This window comes from Eretmochelys imbricata, chromosome 15 (assembly GCF_965152235.1).
Source record: "Eretmochelys imbricata isolate rEreImb1 chromosome 15, rEreImb1.hap1, whole genome shotgun sequence".
NCBI classification, from domain to species: domain Eukaryota; kingdom Metazoa; phylum Chordata; order Testudines; family Cheloniidae; genus Eretmochelys; species Eretmochelys imbricata.
In genome coordinates this window covers 942,531-962,629 of record NC_135586.1, presented here as the reverse complement: position 1 = coordinate 962,629, position 20,099 = coordinate 942,531, and the positions used below count along the sequence as shown (strand labels likewise).

At 46.8% G+C, this 20,099-nt stretch overlaps 2 protein-coding genes and 1 long non-coding RNA gene across 13 annotated transcripts in view; 1 reads left to right on the top strand and 2 right to left on the bottom strand.

Annotated features, from left to right (window-relative positions):
• The window catches only part of MTMR3 (myotubularin related protein 3), a 233,500-nt gene extending 231,792 nt beyond the window's left edge, over positions 1–1,708 (bottom strand). For all 10 annotated transcript variants that reach the window (XR_013348063.1, XM_077835116.1, XM_077835112.1 and 7 more), the window contains exon 1: positions 1,549–1,708. The gene's annotated coding sequence lies outside the window, so the exon portion shown is untranslated. The remainder of the gene's footprint in view (positions 1–1,548) is intronic.
• On the top strand, positions 767–19,786 carry LOC144275670 (uncharacterized). Of its 2 annotated transcripts, none has more exons than XR_013348076.1 (3): positions 767–1,035; positions 11,201–11,309; positions 17,718–19,786. It is a non-coding gene; the product is annotated as an uncharacterized LOC144275670 (long non-coding RNA). The 2 variants fall into 2 exon arrangements; XR_013348077.1 differs by lacking the exon at positions 17,718–19,786 and adding an exon at positions 11,464–11,490.
• Positions 13,475–20,099, bottom strand: part of LOC144275667 (acyl-CoA dehydrogenase family member 11-like) — a 55,301-nt gene continuing 48,676 nt past the window's right edge. Inside the window, exons 15-17 of the transcript XR_013348071.1 lie at positions 18,665–18,728; positions 17,024–17,060; positions 13,475–13,846 (exon numbers count right to left, since the gene is read on the bottom strand). The gene's annotated coding sequence lies outside the window, so the exon portion shown is untranslated. The remainder of the gene's footprint in view (positions 13,847–17,023; positions 17,061–18,664; positions 18,729–20,099) is intronic.

Below are 20,099 nucleotides of genomic sequence, written 5' to 3'. Positions count from 1 at the left end.
AGAGGCAAATCGACACAAAGGTGATGTCTTAAGTGAAAGGGTTGAGGAACCTGACTTCTCCTCTCACCAGAGTGGCATCTACCATGTGGGGAACTTGGACATTTGATGGGAAAGTATGGGAGGTCTCTTGCGGGGAGGGAAGGGAAGGGAAGCCAAGTCCTGGCTCCCTCAAGGAAGAGGATGGGAGAAAGGACATCTCTGATACAGGAGAAGCTCAGGCTCCACAGTTCACACAGGCTCCCCACACAGTGCAGGAAGTGGCTGCTTAGATTCCCCTGACACATGGGAACAGTTACCTCTGTTCAGGACAGTGGGAGAGGCAGTCAGGGCTCCACACACAGTAGGCAATAAAAACCTGAGCAACCCCCACTTGAGCCTGGATCCGTGGTACAGTAGGGAAGCAAAGGGAGGAGAAACAGGCCCAATGCATAAAGAGACACACACCAATCTCCCTCAAAAGCAGGGGTTTTCAACCAGGGATACATGTACCCCTAGTGGTATGCAAAGGTCTTCTGGGGGTACATCAACTCATCTAGATATTTGCCTAGTTTTACAACAGGCTGCATAAAAAGCACTAGCATTGTCAGTACAAACTAAAATTTCATAAAATGACTTGTTTAGACTGCTCTACAGTGTACCATACACTGAACTGTAGGTACAATATTAATATTCCAATTTATTTTATAATTATATGGTTAAATGACAAAGCAAGCAATTTTTCTTAGTAACAGTGTGCTGTGAGACGTCTGTATTTTTAGGTCTGGTTTTGTAAGCAAGTAGTTTTTTAAGTGAGGTGAAAGTTGGGGGTAGGTAAGACAAAGCCTCCAGAAAGGGGTACAGTAGCCTGGAAAGGTTGGGAGAGACTCTGCTCTGCAGGAGGCATAGGCGTGTCTCTGCCACGTGGGAGGGAAGGAAGCCTGGACACCACCCACCTCTGCGCCCGGGGAAGGAGAAGCCCTCCGACCCCAGCGCAGGCGCGCACACAGGACGGAGGAGCTTGCAGAGCAGGGGGAAAGCCAGGCGCGGAGAACCCCGGTGGGTTTTAAGGGACCCCAGGGCCGCTGCTGAAGGAATGCGGCCGGCCGGCCCGTGCCTCCCCGCTCCGCCAACCTTCCCTCAGAAGAGGCTCGCGGGGGCAGAGGAGAAGGCTCTGGCCGAGCCAGCCTCTCTCCCGCGCCCCGCGACGGCGGCGGGAGCGGAGGGCGGCGGGAGCCGAGGGGCAGCTCTGCCCGCGGCGCGGAGAGCAAGCCCGAGCCGCCCGTGCGAGCCGAGACGCGGGGAGGGGCGTGCCCGTGCCGGGGCGAGCGGCAGCCTGACTCGCACTCCGCGCCCGAGAGGGGGACGGGCGGGAGCCCAGGGCCCCGCGGGGTGGCGTGAGGGACGGACGAAGAAGCGAGGGCCCGAGCCTGGCCCGCAGCTCCCGGCCCCCGCGAGGAGCCCGCTGCGCCGCCGCTGACAGCCCGGGAAGCTCCCTCCCCTGCCAGGCCCGGCCCCGGTGGCCGCCAGGCGGTGCAGGCCCCGCGCTGTCCCAGCCGCGTGTCTCCTTACCGTGCGACGGGGCATGGCGCGGAGCGCCCCGGGGCACGGCCGCCTGCCTGAGGCGGGAGCGACGGGTCCGGGTCGCCTGGCTCCTCTGCGCGGCCAGCGCCTCCTCACAACCACAACAACATGGCGGCCGCACAGCGCGCGGGCACGGGCGCGCGCGGCCAGGGCGAGGGGCGGGGCCGGCGGCGCGCGCGCGCTGTCTGCGCCCCGCGCTCTCCCCGCCCTGGCCGGCGGCCTCCGGCCCGGTCCCGCGCAGCGGCGCGTCAGGCGCCGGCCGCTCAGCCCCGCGCTCCCCCGGCGGAGCCGCTGCGGCGAGCGGCGTTCGTGACGGGAGGGGAAAGCAGGGGCTCCGGCGCCGAGCGCGACGGAGGCCGGTCTCCTCAGGAGCCGGGCGGGGCCTTCGCTCGCCGCGGCGCCCTCTGCGGGGCCGGGAGCTTCGCGTCCCGCGCCCGCGGAGCTGCTCGAGCGGGCGTCCGTCCTTCCCCGCGCCTGCTGAGCGCGCTGAGCGCGAGCCCCCGGCCCCGCCTGTGGAGACCCCGAGATCCGCGTGCCGGAGCGTTTCCGCCGCCCCGCTCGCTCCGGCCAGCGAGATGCAAACGCCCGGGTCCGTGGTTGGCGGATTCTTCGCGCCGCAGGAACCCCCCTGCGAAGAGCCAGGGAGCTGAGCGCGAAGGGCAGCGCTGGGCTCCCCTCCCGCCTGGGGTCAGGAGTGACGTCTCCTCCGCTGGGTCTCCAGCGCCCCAAATCCCTGAGTGGGGGAAACCTAGCGCAAGAGTCACTACAGGTTTGCAAGATGGGCTCTCCTCTCCCAACTTTAATGTATGGCACAGAGCAGGGGTTCTCAAACTGGGGGTCGCGAGGTTATTACATGGGAAAGTCAGGCGCTGTCAGCCTCCACCCCAAACCTGCTTTGCCTCCAGCATTTATAATGGTGGAAAATATAAATTAACACTCTTTTATAGAAGGGGGTTGCACTCAGAAGCTTGCTATGTGAAAGGGGTCCCCAGTACAAAAGTTTGAGAACCACTGTAACCACATGTAACATCAGTCCTATCGTTCTGTCTCCGTAACTTTTCCACCATCACTGGACACACACACACTCACATTACAAACCAGTTGAAACAGTCTCCTTTGCCATGAGGCCTACAAAACCCCTCAATAATAGTCAGGCAGCTGGTGTGCTGTAGCCACTACTCATCATGCTGACCAGTTACCAGCTCATTGCTTTCTGGTCTCTACCTGCTATCTTACATAAATGCTTCAGGATAGAGGGTCTTATGTTTGTATAAGTGTCTAGTACAATCAGCTCTACAAATAAGTGATGGCTATTGTGAGAAGAGGCTAGGGGTTTTATCAATTTCCCCAGCATATTAAACAAAATCTCTGCCTCTGAACAATCTGCAAGACATGGATACAAATAAAATAAAGTTAACTATAAATTGCTAAATACAAAGTTTAGAAGTAACTGCTTGCTGGTGGAAGGTGCTGGACCAAGAGCTTTGGAACCTGCCTAGTCAATTGACAGCCTTCCCCTAACTTGCCCTATTTAGTCATAACCCCTCCAAGGTAGAAAGAGGAATTCTGTTTCCACAGCTTAGTTCAAGTCTTTCCTTCTCTGTAGAACTCTAAAGAAGGGGTTATTTGTGTTTGGTTTTGTAATATAGACACCTATCCAAGATATAAACTTGAGACCCACGTTTCACAGAGGATGATAAATGATGAACAAAGAGCGGATAGTAATGACCTTCAGACAGTTAAACCAGATCTGAATTAGAACTTTGTTAAGGCTCTTGACTGAAACCAGTGTTGGTCCCCAAGCCATTAAATCCCCACCAAAGGTACTCGTACGACACGTACCAGGCTGTCGTCCTGTGAGCCCGTTTCCAAAAAGTCCTTCAGCCAAAAAGAATTCCAGGCAACCTATGGAAAGAAAATAAACAGGTTCTTCTTAGGCTGGTAGAAAACACTTCTACAGTTCCCTCTTCCAGGACCAGACAAGCAATTTCAAAATCACCTTTCCTCTAAGGAAAAGGTTCAGGCAACTTAACCTCCCTGCCCCTTTCCTTTCCTTATGGGTTGGAGTGGGGGGAAGGAGAAACCTGTACTCATCCTTTCTTCAGGATTAAGGCTACAAAATCCCAAAGTCCCTTTCCTCTGGGATTAAAGTGAACAAATGAAGTAGTTGCTTCAAAGACCCTTTCCCCATCACAGGAGCTGTTTGACTCACCAGCCAAGCAATTCATTTCTCCTTCCTCCTTTCAGAACCACCAGGCTGGTCTCCTGGAAGGTTAATGGACTCCAGCTGATTTTGATCTTTGCTTATTAACCCTTGCCTCCCAGAATAGAATCATAGGCCTTGTCTACATGGGGAAAGGTTTATTCAAGAAAGAAGTACTAGAAACAAGAGAGAGTGATGGAAATAAATGGCTACAAGGCAAAACACATCAAATGCAAACCTGGATCTACACTTACCAATCATTTCCTTTCCTGACTAATAAAGTAGATTTCCCCCAAAAAGCTCAGTTAGGCTATTTCTACACTACAGCCTATGTTGGCAAAACTTGTGTCACTCAGGGGTGTGAATAAACCACCCCCCTGAGCAACATAAGTTACTCCGACATAAGTGCACGTGCGCACAATGCTATGTCGGCAGGACAGCTTCTCCCCTGTCGGCATAGAGCGTCTTCACCAGAAGCGCTGCAGCGCTGTCCGTAACCAGGATGCAATCTTTAACACCTCATTCCTTGCAGGGGATCTTTCTCCCTCCTCTCTTACATTGAAACAGATTTTTGTTTCTATTCGTAGACAGAGTAAACCCCCGCCTTTTTGTAAAGATTATTTTCTACCTTCAAGAAAAGGAGTACTAGTGGCACCTTAGAGACTAACCAGTTTATTTGAGCATAAGCATATGCATCTGATGAAGTGAGCTGTAGCTCACGAAAGCTTGTGCTCAGGTAAATTGGTTAGTCTCTAAGGTGCCACTAGAAGAAAAGGAGTACTTGTCTAAAGAGTTGTCACTTTGGATGGGCTATCACCAGCAGGAGAGTGAATTTGTGGGGGGGGGCGGTGGAGGGTGAGAAAACCTGGATTTGTGCTGGAAATGGCCTAAGCTGATGATTACTTTAGATAAGCTATTACCAGCAGGACAGTGGGGTGGGAGGAGGTATTGTTTCATATTCTCTGTGTATATATAAAGTCTGCTGCAGTTTCCACGGTATGCATCCGATGAAGTGAGCTGTAGCTCACGAAAGCTCATGCTCAAATAAATTGGTTAGTCTCTAAGGTGCCACAAGTACTCCTTTTCTTTTTGCGAATACAGACTAACACGGCTGTTACTCTGAAACCTGTCATTGTAAGGAGGGTGGTCACTTTCGATAAGCTATTACCAGCAGGAGAGTGAGTTTGTGTGTGTGGTTTTTGGAAAAAAAAAAGGGGGGGGGAGAAAACCTGGATTTGTGCTGGATATGGCCCACCTTGATTATCATACACATTGTAAAGAGACTGGTCACTTTGGATGGGCTATTACCAGCAGGAGAGTGAGTTTGTGGGGGGGGGGGGGGGGACGGTGAGAAAACCTGGATTTGTGCTGGAAATGGCCCAACTTGATTATCATACACATTGTAAGGAGAGTGATCACTTTAGATAAGCTATTACCAGCAGGAGAGTGGGGTGGGAGGAGGTATTGTTTCATGGTCTCTGTGTATATAATGTCTTCTGCAGTTTCCACAGTATGCATCTGATGAAGTGAGCTGTAGCTCACAAAAGCTCATGCTCAAATAAATTGGTTAGTCTCTAAGGTGCCACAAGTACTCCTTTTCTTTTTGTGAATACAGACTAACGGCTGTTACTCTGAAACCTAACCATTCAGTAACACTCTTCTTTTATTTTACTAATAAATCTTTAGTTTACTAAGGATTGGCTGACAGCATGATATTTGGGTAAGATCTGCTATACATATGGACCTGCGGATATGTGTGTGATCCTTTGGATTAGTGAATGTCTCATATGGTGAATTTGGTTTTCAATAACCTCTGACTACATTAGACCTTTTTGCTTAGATAGGAGCTAAGGATTGGAATGCCTAAAGGAGACTGTGTTTGGCTACTTGTTAACGAATGTGATAGTACAGAAGCTCTTTTGATACTGGTTTGGTGACTGTAATTACAGAATAAACCACCAGTTTTGGGAGATTGCCTTCCATGTTTCTTGCTGGCTGACCTGAGTATGGCATTCTCAGTGTGGCCCATCCAGGCACCTGGTCACAGCACCTTCTACCAATGTGCTTATAACAATCAATAACATACTACTAAAAACTGTAACATCTTGGAACATCTATTAACCCTTTATAACCTATTTAGGAATGTACCATTAACATAAAGACCAAAAAGGAAAAAGTAGGGCAAAGGTTAAAAATGGTGAGGCCTTGGGCTGCAACGATTTGTTATAATTATTATCATTATGTTTCAGCAGCTTAAAAAATTTGATGACCAATTCTCACTACTTTGTAATTTAATGTCAGGGTTAGAATCTTTTAGAGATTACACTGCAATTTTTCTTTAGTCATTTTATAACTCCTGAGTTTCTCATTTATAGGCTACATTTTCAATTTGTTTATACCTAACATCCGGTTCCTACTCCCGAGGTTCTCTGACCTAACCATAACCAGCACAAGTCCAGCCGAGTTCTGCAAACACTCCATTGTTTCCCTTTGAAAAAGAGGGGATGACAAGTACACAGTTGCCTTGTTTACATGCAAGGAGGAAGGTCACGTGGCCCACAACTAAAGATAGTATGAGTTAAGGAAAAGCACATTAACAGATCTCTTCAGGGAACGTACAATAAATGAGGCTTGTCTTTTAAACAGCACCAGCGTTGTCATTTGGGAGCTTCCGTCGGACTTTGAGACAAAGCAGAAACTTTGGAAAACTTCATTCCTTTCAAGAAACAGAACATCATACTGTAACTCACATGAGAGACACAGAGACAGAAAGAGACTGACCTCAAGTAGTTGCATTCCTGGGGAAGGTCCGGTATTTCAAGCCTCCTCTTAGAGCTTGTCACATTTCTTGAAATGAAAATGCTGCTTTTGTGCCTCATCACCAGCCAAGCCAGGAGTGTTTTTAATGCTCAGTTGGAGTCTAGGAGATTAGTGGTATATATCTGTCAAAAACCTAACTGTGCTACTGAAACCAGGGCTCTCTTCCCCTGGTTTGACTTGTGACATCTTGATAATCTCAATGGTTACATTCAGTCCTGAATAATTTCCATCCACCTATGAATCATCTCAGAAGAAAGATCCCTTTTGATAAAAGCCTTTTTTTCCAAAGTTCAATAGTTTGAAGAAGTTCTCCGCTAAGGGTCTGAGCCTAACCCCACTGATCCCAATGACTTCAGTGGGCTTCGGATCAGTCCCTTAGAAAGGAATTTTTCTGTGGACCTCAGCAGTCTGTGAGCTGTTTTTAATGTTTTGTCACAGATAGATAGATAGACAGACAAACTGGGGCCAGTGGCTGCACATAGATTCACCTTGGACTGTCAGGATTTAAGGGTTGTCCTATATCAGTGGAAAGGTGATTTTCCTTAGATATGCAATAATGTCTTAGATTTGATCTATGGCTTCAACATCATGAGGCATTAAAGACCAAAGTAAACAAATGTATTTTTGTTTGTTTGTAGAATTGCTTGAATTCTATTCATTTATAAAATTCAATTCAATTAAATTAGTAGAACTCATACATGGAGGGATAGCTCAGTGGTTTGAGCATTGGCCTGCTAAACCCAGGGTTGTGAGTTCAATCCTTGAGGGGGCCATTTAGGGATCTGGGCCAAAAATTGGGGATTGGTCCTGCTTTGAGCAGGGGGTTGGACTAGATGACCTCCTGAGGTCCCTTCCAACCCTGATAGTCTATGATTCTATATATTTACCCGTAATATTCATACGCATTTGAAGGGAAGCTTCAATAGTTCAGAACACCATTGAAAGACAAACACATAGTACACAGATGACCAGATAAGAAAAAGAATCAAAATGGACATTCAGGGTATGCCTACACTGAGACTGGACACCTCTGGCTGGCCCATGCTAACTGACTCAGATTAAGGGGCGGTTTAATTGTGGTGTAGACATTTGAGTTTGCGACCTCTGGGACCCTCCCACCTCTCAGGGACCTAGAGTCTGGGCTCCAGCCCAAGCACAGATGTCTACTCTCCAGTTAAACAGCCCCCTTAGCCTGAGCCAGCTGGCAGCACAGGCCAGCCATGGGTTTTTAATTGCAGTGTGGCCATGCCCTCTGGGCCTCCTCTGAAACCCACTGAGTTAACAGCAGACATTCCATGGCCTTCAGTGGTGTCCGGAACAGGCTCTGACAGAGAAACTGAAGCAACCAGAAGTTGCTGCAAAGAATCGTGTTGCAGTTGCCAAATATTAGCTTAATCTTCAAAATCTTAACCACATTTGGATTCTTGCATATTCATTCACTAGACCTCTGATAGGATAACCCTCTCAAGTTATGGGAGTGGAGGAAGCCCAGCCTCAGTTGGCCTGAACTTATTTTACGCTTGTGCACATGGTGTTTGCCAAATAATATTAAAGACTGATCATTCATGTTTGAAAATCCATAATTTAACCGATGTGACAAAAGTGCTGCTAAGATTGCAGCTTTCCAAACAACCTGTCGCCTTATTTGAAGGGGAAGTGGACTGAACCTTCCAAGAGTTTCCTCTAGCCACACTTTCCAGGAAGAAAATGTTGGCATGTTAATAATTAAATGTTGAATATGGAAACATTACAAATGCTAATAAAACCATCAGCTTTTCCTAATGTCCTGACACAAATCATGCAGATATTTAACCCTACACCATCCTCTCCTTCCTATGCCTATACAATGGAGGGGACACAGGACATGTACACCGAGGAAAACAAATTTCAGACCAGTACTCAAGTGACCTCAGGTTCTTAATTTGCTGAAGGGTAGAAGGCAGACAGTGTATTTCTCAGCTCTCATGGGTAGTATTGTCTAGTGGTCTGGAGTTAGGGCCTGGGAGCCAGAACCTTTCAGTTCTAGTCTCACCCTGACACTGATTGGCCGAGTGACTTTGGGCATGTCACTTAACTTCTCTGCATCTGTCTTTTGCCTCGTGTCACTTACCAAGGCACATGAGATCTGCTGGAATGACCTTGTTTACCACCCCAAAGTTCAATCTGGATCAGCTCAGGGACATTACTGAGCAACATGCCCAAAGACCATGGACACAGCAGCCTTTCCAATCCAGAGAAGACTCCATGGTCATTGCTCCCTATGCCCATCAATGTGGCAATGTGCCATGAACTCTTCCCCCTACCCCTCCACGCCAGGGGAAAACAAAGAGAACCATGACTACACCACCCTGTGATAGCCACAGCATTAGCCACCACACACTTTGTCCTACATGTTTTGTAGCAGGAATGAAACACTGTTATATGTATTTAATATGCCATCCTGTAGGTTTATTGTTTCCATATTTATAATTTTTATAAGCATGGGTCATACTTAAGGCTAAGATTTTGTCATGGATCTTTTTAGTAAAAGTCAGGGACAGGTCACCGGCTTCGGTGAATTTTTCTTTATTGCCCTTGACCTGTCCCTGACTTTTACTAAAAAGATCCATCACAAAATGGGGAGCCACTGAGCAGCTGCGGGGGCCTGGCAGGGAGTTCCGGGGTCCCCCAGCACCATGAGGGCTTGGAGCTCCAGGTTCTCCCTCCCTCTCAGCCCTGAGCTGTGGGGTCCCCCACCACCAGAGGCCAGGAACTGCAGGGGCCAGCCAGGAGCTGTGGAGTTCCCCCTTCCCTCTGGCACCTGCAGCGGCAAGAAGCTGCGGGGTCCCTCCTGCTGCCTACAGTGGCTGGGAGCTTCCGGGTCCGCCCCACTGCCTTGGGTGGCAGGGGTACCCTGTAGCTTCCAGCCGCCAGCAGGTAAAGTCATGGAGGTCTTCGGAAGTCTGTGACTTCTGCGACCTCCGTGATAAAATCGTAGCCTTAGTCATATTTTTACAGTACTGCTAAACTGTTTTTAACTTGTATATTTGCACTTTGTTTCCTGTCTCTTTGCACACAATAAAATTATATTTTTGGAAACTCTGAGAATATTTATTAGTTTATACTAAGCATAAATGAGACATTACAAAGTTGATTATGGGAGTCAGTAACCTTGACATATTTAAGATCTTTACACACCAGGCTCACTAATTCATAAAAGTATCACACAACACTACTATAGCTGACTGTTAAATGCTCTTTTTAGGCCTTCCTTAGCTATACAGCTCCATGGTTGGCTCTTCTAACAGCTGTTGTGTACTGTGGAGCAGGAGATACTTAATGGCATTGCACACTTGGATGAGACTGGCCCTCACTGTGGATTTTCTGGACTGACTGCTCACTGACTCTTAGCAATCTGGTGTTGCAAGCTTCCAAGGTGTGATCGCCACTTGCTTTTCCACTGTCCTTGCAGCTCTCTTTTGGTGTTCATGCGCTGGGATGAGCTCGGCACACAGATCCAGGAATATGGCCTTGTGCATGCGAAAGTTCTGCAGCCACTGCTCATCGTCCCAAACCTGCATTACGATGCAGCCCCACCAGTCAGTGCTCTTTTCTCCGCCCCAGAAGCGCCAAACCCCATGGAGATGCTCTGTGAATGCCAACAGCAATCCAACGTTTTTATCTGCAGCATCCACCAGCACCCAGTCATCACCCTCAGATCTCTCTTCTTCCTCCTCACCCCACCAGTTGCAACAGTACTTGTTGAAATTCCACAAATACAGTAGAATCGAGTGTCTGGTTAAAAAAGTGTATTGGACCTGCCAACAATCCAGCTTTCAGAAATGGAAATATTTTGCTCTCCAGCAGGCTGCTTGTAACAGGTTCCCCAATGTTAAGGTTCGTTCTGGAATGTCTGATTCCTCTGGGTTTAGTGTGCATTTATAAGCTTAACAAGCCTAACCTGTTCTTTGACTTCAGTTGGGCCTGTGTTAACTGACAAGAATGGTACTTGTCCTGCAATGTCAGGCTTGTATTGTACAGGAATCGCCTCAAATACCCGAGAGAAAACAGAGCTTAAGAAATCAGTGGGTGGAAAGTTTAACTGCAGATATCTGATTGTGACAGGCACTGGCTGTCATTCTGGTAACCAGATCCCCGTGGCTCTCCTGTAACAGGATAGGAGACATTTATTTTTGTATTTTACACCAGCTGTATTTTCACACCATGTGAACATTTGTGACACCCTTTTACAATGAAAGGGTTGTTGTGAAAAAAGATGTTAGGGAAGTGTGGCCTGGTGGCCCTGGGCACAGGCCTGGCATCCAGGAACATTTTGGTTCTGGCTTGGACACGAATTCCCTCTACGGTCTAGAGAAAATTATTTTGTCATTTATTTCAGGACCCTACTTTCAGAAACCTGTGGGGAGCCAACAGAAGTCTCCCAAGATTCCCTCAGTATAGCCCATCTATCAGAGCTTATATAAAATAATTACAGAAAACCACCACTGAAACAACCGAACTTTTATTAACTAGGGGAAAAAGGAATGGGATGAACAAAGGAATGAGAGGAAGGCATGCACTCTTTCACATAGGAATTACCACGGGACGAGTGATAACTGCTCTCTCTACCCTGTCCAGAAGCTGCTGCTGAGACCGGGACTCGATAGATGATGACGACTCTCCGGACCACGATCACCACTGGAACAGCTACCGCAGCAGAGAATGGCGATGAACAACAATGATTCAGGTGAGAGGCCTAACTAACTTCCACCCTAACCCCTTTGCGATGCCCTGTCTGCGGGTGAGAGCCCTAACCACTCGAGGTAAAACCCTGTGGATGGATGGATGCTTCCCTTCAAATAATAAACCCGAACAATAATCTACATATTTTCCCTTCCGAGGTGAGCTGTTATCTAGGCGGATAACTGGTGTTTGACCGCTTCCCTTCTTTCCAAGGTAAGAGCAAAAGGAGAAGCAACGCCTTCCCGCTCTTTTCCAGCCTAGATAATCCTTTCATTGTCTAGCAACTAGCCACTAGATTTTCCGCCTTTTTTTCCTGAAGGGAATAAAAAGGCTGTCCAACATGGCGGCCTATTTGTTCTTTACAAACCAAAATCGTGAACGATAAACAAAACCATCTAAACACCATCACCAAGTATTAGGTCATAATTTGAATAGGGTGGAATTTACAGTGTGGCCTGGTGGCCCTGAGCACAGGCCTGGCAACCAGGAACATTTTGGTTCTGGCTTGAACACAAATTCCCTCTATGGTCTAGAGAAAGTCACTTAGGCCATGATCACAAGGGGACCCAGGGACTGCAATACTGAATGTCACAGCACCTAATTTCTGCGTGCCTAGAAAATCACAGGAACAGCACTGAGATCCACCAAACTTGAGGCAGGCGCCTAGGCTCCCATACAAACCACCTAAGTTAGCCAATAGGGGATGCAGACAAAAGGGGTGTGTGCTGAGTCCCATCCCTCTCTGAGTTGGGCATCTAAGTACAGGTTTCAAAGAGGCACCTCGCTCTGCTTGTGATTCATGAATGTGGAGAAGAGAAGCATTCTGCCGCCCAACCAAGTTGTGTGTGGGGTCCATCAGCAGCTGCTTAACTCCATACAAAACAGCCATGAGTGGGGGGAAAGAGGCAGCCCCCCTTCGTAATCTTCAGCCCAGGAGTTAGGGTACTCAGTCAGGCTATAGAAGACACCCCCTTCAAGTCCCTCCTCTGCCAGAGTGGGAGAAAAGATTTGAACAGGGATTTGCCACCATTAGGCTATGGAAGATGCTGATGTGGGGGGCATCCCTCAATCCCCTATTGAAACTGTTCCACTTTAATTTAATATGAATTGGGACAGAGAAAGAGCTAGAATGACTTCCTCTTTCCAGTTCTTTTGTGTGGAGCCAGGTGGCCTCCAAGCACGCCTACTGGATTAGGCCCTCCGTGCAACTCAGGTGGCCAAACACCTATCGGTCCCTGGTGCCTGGATCACTCTGGGGCTTAGGCAGGAGCTAGGTGCCTGGAATGAGGCAGCAAGTGTGGTTGCTCAGAGGCAGAAATGTAGGCACCCAGGAAACTTTTACTGCAAAAACTTAGGTGCAAAGTGACTTTAGTCGCCAACAGGGTTAAACTGCAGTCATGTCGGACTTTTCTGGATAACAATTATGCCTAAAAACAGGATTTAGGCACCTAAGTACTTTTATGGCTCCCACACTTACCTCTCTGTTCCTGTTTATTCATCTGTAAAATAATACCTCCCTCGCAATAGGGTTGGGAGCTTTAATTAATTGTTTGCAAATGTGCTTCGAAGACGAAGTCTGCTATGTGCTAGCACAGCCAGAGGCTTATGATCTGCTTGATACGAACGTTTGGGAGGAAAAGTCTTATTCCAATTGTCTGCCACAGTGGAAGGAGTTTTATTTTAAACTTGGGCGTGGGATCAGATCCCTACAGATTTCTGTTGTAGCCAGAATTGTCTTTTTGCTTTTTGCACCCAAAAGAACTACACTGCTGAAATTGAAAGCTAAGTAACTTTTGGATGTTCCTCTCTGCCTCTGGGCTCGTCCACACAGGAAAGTTTTGCCAGTTATACCAGTATACTTACACTGGCATAATGGAGCCAATATCGTTATACCAATATACACTCCTATATGCCCAGTTATTCCAGAATAAGAGTGGCTTGATTTGGTTTAGTTTAAAATCCTTCCAACAAAAGCTAAAGCAAAGGCAGCCCTCTGATATTAAACACAAGGTGTTATAGCAGTATAACTACATTGGTTTATATTAACACCTTCCCTTATGCTGGTATAACTTTCCCATGTACATAAGCTCTTAGACACAAAGGTCACATGGAAGTTCTAAGCTGTATTCCCTACTCTGGCATGGACTGTTGTGTGACAATCATAGACAAATCACATATTTTCTGGGCCTCATTTATTCCATCTGCAAATTGTGATACTTGCTTCCCCCACCACATGTGGGCTGGGAAGTTTAACTTATTTAAGTTTGCAAAGTACTTTGAGATCCTCAGGTGGAAAGCACTATACATGTACAAATCATTGCTATACTCAGAGCCCTCCCATTGCCAGTGAACTGGAAAAGACTCAAAAGGATAAGTAACAGGCTGCATTGTCATCTTCCACAGGAAAAAAAAAATCTAATCATTCTTTTTTTGTAAAAATCTCTTTTTATTATATTACGTAACATCTCATCCGCTTTGCAGCTGATGCTCCATTCCTGCATCCCCTTTGCAACAACATTCCGCTGTCGTTCTAAGCTGGGACTGAAAAGACACCACAATACCATGAAGCTTTTAGTACACTAGGACAATTGTAGCCGTGGGTTTTGCTCACATACCAGGCATATTCAGCAGGAGTGAAGCCGTGAAGCCTTTGAAGTTAGGTAGCTTTCAGAGTAATAGCCGTGTTAGTCTGTATTCGCAAAAAGAAAAGGAGTACTTGTGGCACCTTAGAGACTAACCAATTTATTTGAGCATGAGCTTTCGTGAGCTACAGCTCACTTCATCGGATGCATACCGTGGAAACTGCAGCAGACTTTATATACACACACAGATCATGAAACAATACCTCCTCCCACCCCACTGTCCTGCTGGTAATAGCTTATCTAAAGTGATCATCAAGTTGAGCCATTTCCAGCACAAATCCAGGTTTTCTCACCCTCCGCCCCCCCCCACACAAACTCACTCTCCTGCTGGTAATAGCCCATCCAAAGTGACAACTCTCTACACAATGTGCATGATAATCAAGGTGGGCCATTTCCTGCACAAATCCAGGTTCTCTCTAAGTTAGGTAGCGTTACCCATGCACCTAGCATGGTGTTGGAGATTTTGTTTATTTCATTCAGTGAGGTGGTACAGCTATCATAGGTGCCAACTTTCCCAGGCGCTGGTGGGAGCTCGCGCCCCCCCCCCCCCCCGCCCTGACTCCACCCTTTCCCCGCCCCCATTCCAACCCCTTCCCCAAAGTCCATGCCCCAACTCCGCCCCCGCCCTGCCCCTATTGGATCCCTTCCCCAAATCCCTGCCTCTTCCCCGAGTGCGCCGAGTCCCCCCTCCTCCCCACTCCCTCCCGGCTGTTTCGCGGCCTAAGTGCTGGGAGCAAGGGGGAAAAAGCGGCACGCGGCATGCTCAGGGGAGGAGGCGGAGGTGAGCTGGGGCTGGGGCTGGTGGGGGCGGGGAGCTGCCAGTGGGTGCAAAGCACCCACCCATTTTTCCCCATGGGTGCTCCAGCCCCAGAGCACCCACGGAGTCAGCGCCTATGACAGCTATGGGAAAGTGCTACCACCCTGGCGCACAAGGAAAAAACACAAACGTCCCGTCGACTTCCCTGGGCACTGAATCAAGCCCATTAATGATTGACTGGCTACTGAAAGCTCAGCTAATCATGTCATTCTAGAGAGACATCTGCTACTGAACCAACGAGGAGCGTGGTGGCACCTTAAAGACTAACAGATTTCTTTGGGCATAAGCTTTCGTGGGTAAAAACCCCACTTCTTCAGATACGTGGAGTGTCTTTGTGGACACAGACAAACATGGCTACCCCTCCGATATCTGCTATCAATGTCGGCAAACCCTATGGGTTGCCAACTGTGCCCACATATCTATTCAGGGGACACCATCACAGGGCCTAATCACATCAGCCACACTATCAGAGGCTCGTTCACCTGCACATCCACCAATGTGATCTATGCCATCATGTGCCAGCGATGCCCCTCTGCCATGTACATTGGTCAAACTGGACAGTCTCTACGTAAAAGAATAAATGGACACAAATCAGATGTCAAGAATTATAACATTCATAAACCAGTCAGAGAACACTTCAATCTCTCTGGTCACGCGATTACAGACATGAAAGTTGCTATATTACAACAAAAAAACTTCAAATCCAGACTCCAGCGAGAAACTGTTGAATTGGAATTCATTTGCAAATTGGATACAATTAACTTAGGCTTGAATAGAGACTGGGAGTGGCTAAGTCATTATGCAAGGTAACCTATTTCCCCTTGTTTTTTCCTACACGCCCCCCCCCCCCCCAGACGTTCTTGTTAAACCCTGGATTTGTGCTGGAAATGAGCCACCTCTATTATCATACACATTGTAAGGAGAGTGATCACTTTAGATAAGCTATTACCAGCAGGAGAGTGGGTTTGGGGGGGGGGGTGAGAAAACCTGGATTTGTGCTGGAAATGGCCCAACTTGATTATCATACACATTGTAAGGAGAGTGGTCACTTTAGATAAGCTATTACTAGCAGGAGAGTGGGGTGGGAGGAGGTATTTTTTCATGCTTTGTGTGTATATAAAAAGATCTTCTACACTTTCCACAGTATGCATCCGATGAAGTGAGCTGTAGCATCCGATGAAGTGAGCTGTAGCTCACGAAAGCTTATGCTCAAATAAATTGGTTAGTCTCTAAGGTGCCACAAGTACTCCTTTTCTTTTTTCAGATATAGATGACAGTCTGATGAACAATGCTGATACACAGAGAGCAATCAGCACTTTGTATTTACAGGTCAGATTTTCCTCAGATTGCGTAAGTGAGGGCTGGGATTACTTAAAAATGTGCATTTATTCTGAAACCAGGTACTCAAGCCTTGTATTTGAAAGAATACAAAAAGGAAAGGAAATCTAAACTCAGGGCAGGTCTACACTTAAAAACGTTGCGTTAGCACAGCCGCACGCCGCCGTAGTGCTTAAGTGAAGACGCTCTTAGGTCTTCCGTTGGCAGAGCTAATCCACCTCTGTGAGAGGCAGTAGCTCTATGAATAGGAGAAGCTTTTCTTTCAGCATAGCGCTGTCTGTCTACATGGGGTGGGGGGTGGTTGGTTAGTATAACGATGTTGCTCGGGGGTATGGATTTTTCACACCCCTGAGCAATGTAGTTACACCAATATAAGTCTGAGGTGTAGACCTGACCTCTATATGGAAAACAGAGATGACAACAAAATGAAGAAAAAGGAAAAGAGGAAAGAAAGGCAAGGAGACGGTAAAAGAAGGGGTGAAGGAAAGAGGGAGCAGAGAAGAATATGGGAAAGAACAAAGGCAGGGAGAGAGATTTGCTTTGACTGACAGAATCCGCATCCATCCATTAAAAGATGTGAATGTAGAACAGAGAATGCAGGGGAGAACCCTGCAGCCTGCAAATTAGTGTGGAAACCATTCACAACAAGCAGGTCTAGACACTAATAATGGTTACTACGCTACGGCATGTTACAAAGGAGTAAGAGTCCACGTCACAAACACACAGAGCAGCTTTCCTTCCTTCCCTGTGGCACAGATCTCTATTGTGTACTTGTTCTGTATGTACAGTTTCCACTGGGATCACTGGCGAATATATAGCAGAGATGCTCCCTGCAGGAATGCACAAGGAAAACTGGAGCGGAATTTTGCCCATTGTTAGTGAAGAAAGATAATATTACCAAAATATCAAACAAAAACTTACATAGTTCTTTTCCAAAGCATCAAAACAGCCCTGAATCCTGCCAGGAAAGAAATGTTAGTAATTAGTCATGCCAGTCTAGCAGCATCACTTATTAGATGGAGTTTAGAGTGCACATTTACAAACATTAAGCAGTACGGAGCTGACAGCATTTTTAGCTTGTAACGCCCTCTTCAGGTCACTCAGCAATTAAGGGTCTCTTCTCCCCTCCATATGTGTGCACAGTTTATACACTAAGGCTCTGGTCCTGTGAACACTTCTTACCAGGCGTCCTGGGACTACTCAAAATAGTAAACCCTAGACTGTGTAGTAATGGCCAGATCGTTGGCCCCATTCTGGCCTCTTTGTGCTGATGGATCCAGCCAGCTGGGTGTTCCTTTGGCATAGCTATGAGGAAGGAGGCATGGCTGGAGTGCTGCTACAATCATGATTTTAGGCTGCTCTAAACTATCCTGAGACAGTGCAGAACTGGCCCCAGGACTGGAGAACTACATATGGCTCCTCTGCAGCCTCCTCATCTGAGCCTGGTGTTTACAGGACACAGCAGATAGCTGAGCCATAAGTATTTGCAGGATTGGGCTCTTACAGTATTTAAGCAACACAGAAGTGCTGAAGTGAGCTGTAGCTCACGAAAGCCTATGCTCAAATAAATGTGTTAGTCTCTAAGGTGCCACAAGTCCTCCTTTTCTTTTTACAGAAGTGCTACGCTCCCTATAACAACTCCCTCTGCAGATAGGAAGGAGTAATGCCATGTTTCTGAAACCTGAAGATAGAGCTCTGTATACGCTTGAAAGCTTGTCTCTCTCACCAACAGAAGTTGGTCCAACACAAGATATTACCTCACCCACCTTTCTCTCTCTGTTTCTGAAATGCATTTATTAACTAGAACTCTAGAAAGCTAAGGGCCTAGTTATGCCCCCAGAAACAGACACAACTTCCACTGAAGAGAAAAAACGGCACATATTAGTTAAAAATCAATCAAGCATATAAAATCACTTTAAAAACTAGAAATACCAAATATGTAACCTATGGAAACAAGTAACCTCACAACTTTGTTTAGAGTGAGCCTCATTCCTCCCTTACCTGCTTTGTTTGTTCAATTGAGGGCCTGATCCCGCTCTTATTGAGGTCAATGAGATCACATTTACATTGGAAGCTCGTTGGCGAGGGACCATGCCTTCATTATATACGGTGCCAAGCACACACAGCTTTTATAATAAATCAGTGGGCACTGCTTTGGCAAATCCAGTATTATTGGCCCTGAAGGATTTCAAATTTAGGAAGTAAACGCCTGTGGTACAATGCCATATTGCTGTTCAGCATAAACTTATCATAGGACTTGTCTACACGAACAGTTAGACTGCGTAAAACTGAGATTAAATCAACCCCACGCAAGCTTGCTGCAGTCTAACTGCCTGAGTGCACCCTGCTGACGTGGGTTAACAGGTCTTTAATGCACCTTGAGCTCGTCCCATTTCAAAGAAGACTAGTTGGAAGCACTCCAGCAAACCGTCAATGGGTACCAGCAGGGTGCACACAGACATTGGAGTGCAGCAGACTAGTCCAGGATAGATTTATATCCCAGCTTGTCGTGGTCTAATTGTTCGTTTAGGCAAGCCCTAAGTTTCACTGTTATTCACTTACCACTTGACTATCTGCAGTGACCCCAGGCAGCTCTTATCTTCCCGAAGGATTTTTAGACTGAGATCTGCAAAACAAAAGTTAGCATCTAGTTACAAAGCATATCTGGAGCCACTGGGCAAACACTGAAATCAAGTCAGTCATCAGCGTATGAAGTATTTTATCTGGAAACACTTCCTGAGCTGGAAGAATGGTTTTAACAGCATCCCAGGTGGGCTGACACAGGCTCACTGCTGTAGTTTACAATGCCAAAGACCTTTGCTGAAATACACTGAACTCTTCCAGGAAAAAGTACTGGGGTTACGGATTTATGGAGTGTGGCTTCATTTAGAAATGCCAGCAACTTCCTTTCCCCTCAATCCCCATTCTCATCTTATTCTGGCACTTCCCAACAGCACCCTCTAGTTCTGCACTCTAGTGTTCACTAACACACAAATAAGCTAAACAACTGTGCTCAAAATAAGCTAACCCTGTGACGTTTCCCCACCGGGCTCCTGTGGCCCTTTCGTCCTCCAAGTTTAGGAGTTAGGATCCGCAAGCAGAAAACTCCTAAAGTTGAAGCCAATGCTGATAGGCCAACCACAAAGGTGAATTAATGCCTTGGGGCCCAATCCTGCAGCTCTCTAAGGAATGAGTGGGTCAAATGTCAAGATTCTTGCGCAGAAAGGCACTTGAAGATCTGAAATCTGATCAGAAAGACTGATGACCTTTCGGATGGAAAAATCAAATGTCAAATCTGGAATTTCCTCTTCCGTCCTCAGCAGGCCATAATGAACAAGTGACCAGATTTCAAGATACAACTCTACGAGAACACGGAAATGAACTGTACCCCATTTCAAGCATAAATCAAGGATGATAAATCTATAGAGCTGGAAAATATGGAGTCACTCCCTCTCCCCACCTTCAGATCCTAACTTAATATAAAGATGCAGATGAATCAAAGTTTCATCATATGGTGTGACCTTGCCACAAGTCTCACAATACCTTGTGTTTTTCTTAAAGCCTCATCTCTGAAGCCACGTGATTATGTGAGAATCTCAGTTTTCATTTACAGAATCTCCAGATTATGGAGAAAAGCTTGAAAATCTGACCCCTATGGCTGAAAAAACAGAAGGCAACAATAAAAAAAACCCTAACATTTATTATTTCTAAAAATCTATGATTTTTAAGCCAGTCTCGTGATTTTGCGGGAGCCTGACACATGGTTTTGGAATGCTTGGGATTGGCAATATTGATGAAATTGCTGAGTAATGAATGCAACTGGAAAACAAAACAAACATTGAGAGAAACAGCTGATGGTTGCCACTAGCTCTAAGGGTATGTCTACACTACAAAATTCGGTCAATTTCATAGAAGTCGATTTTTAGAAATCGATTTTATACAGTCGGTTGTCTATGTCCCTACTAAGTGCATTAAGTCGGCGTTGTGCATCCTCAAT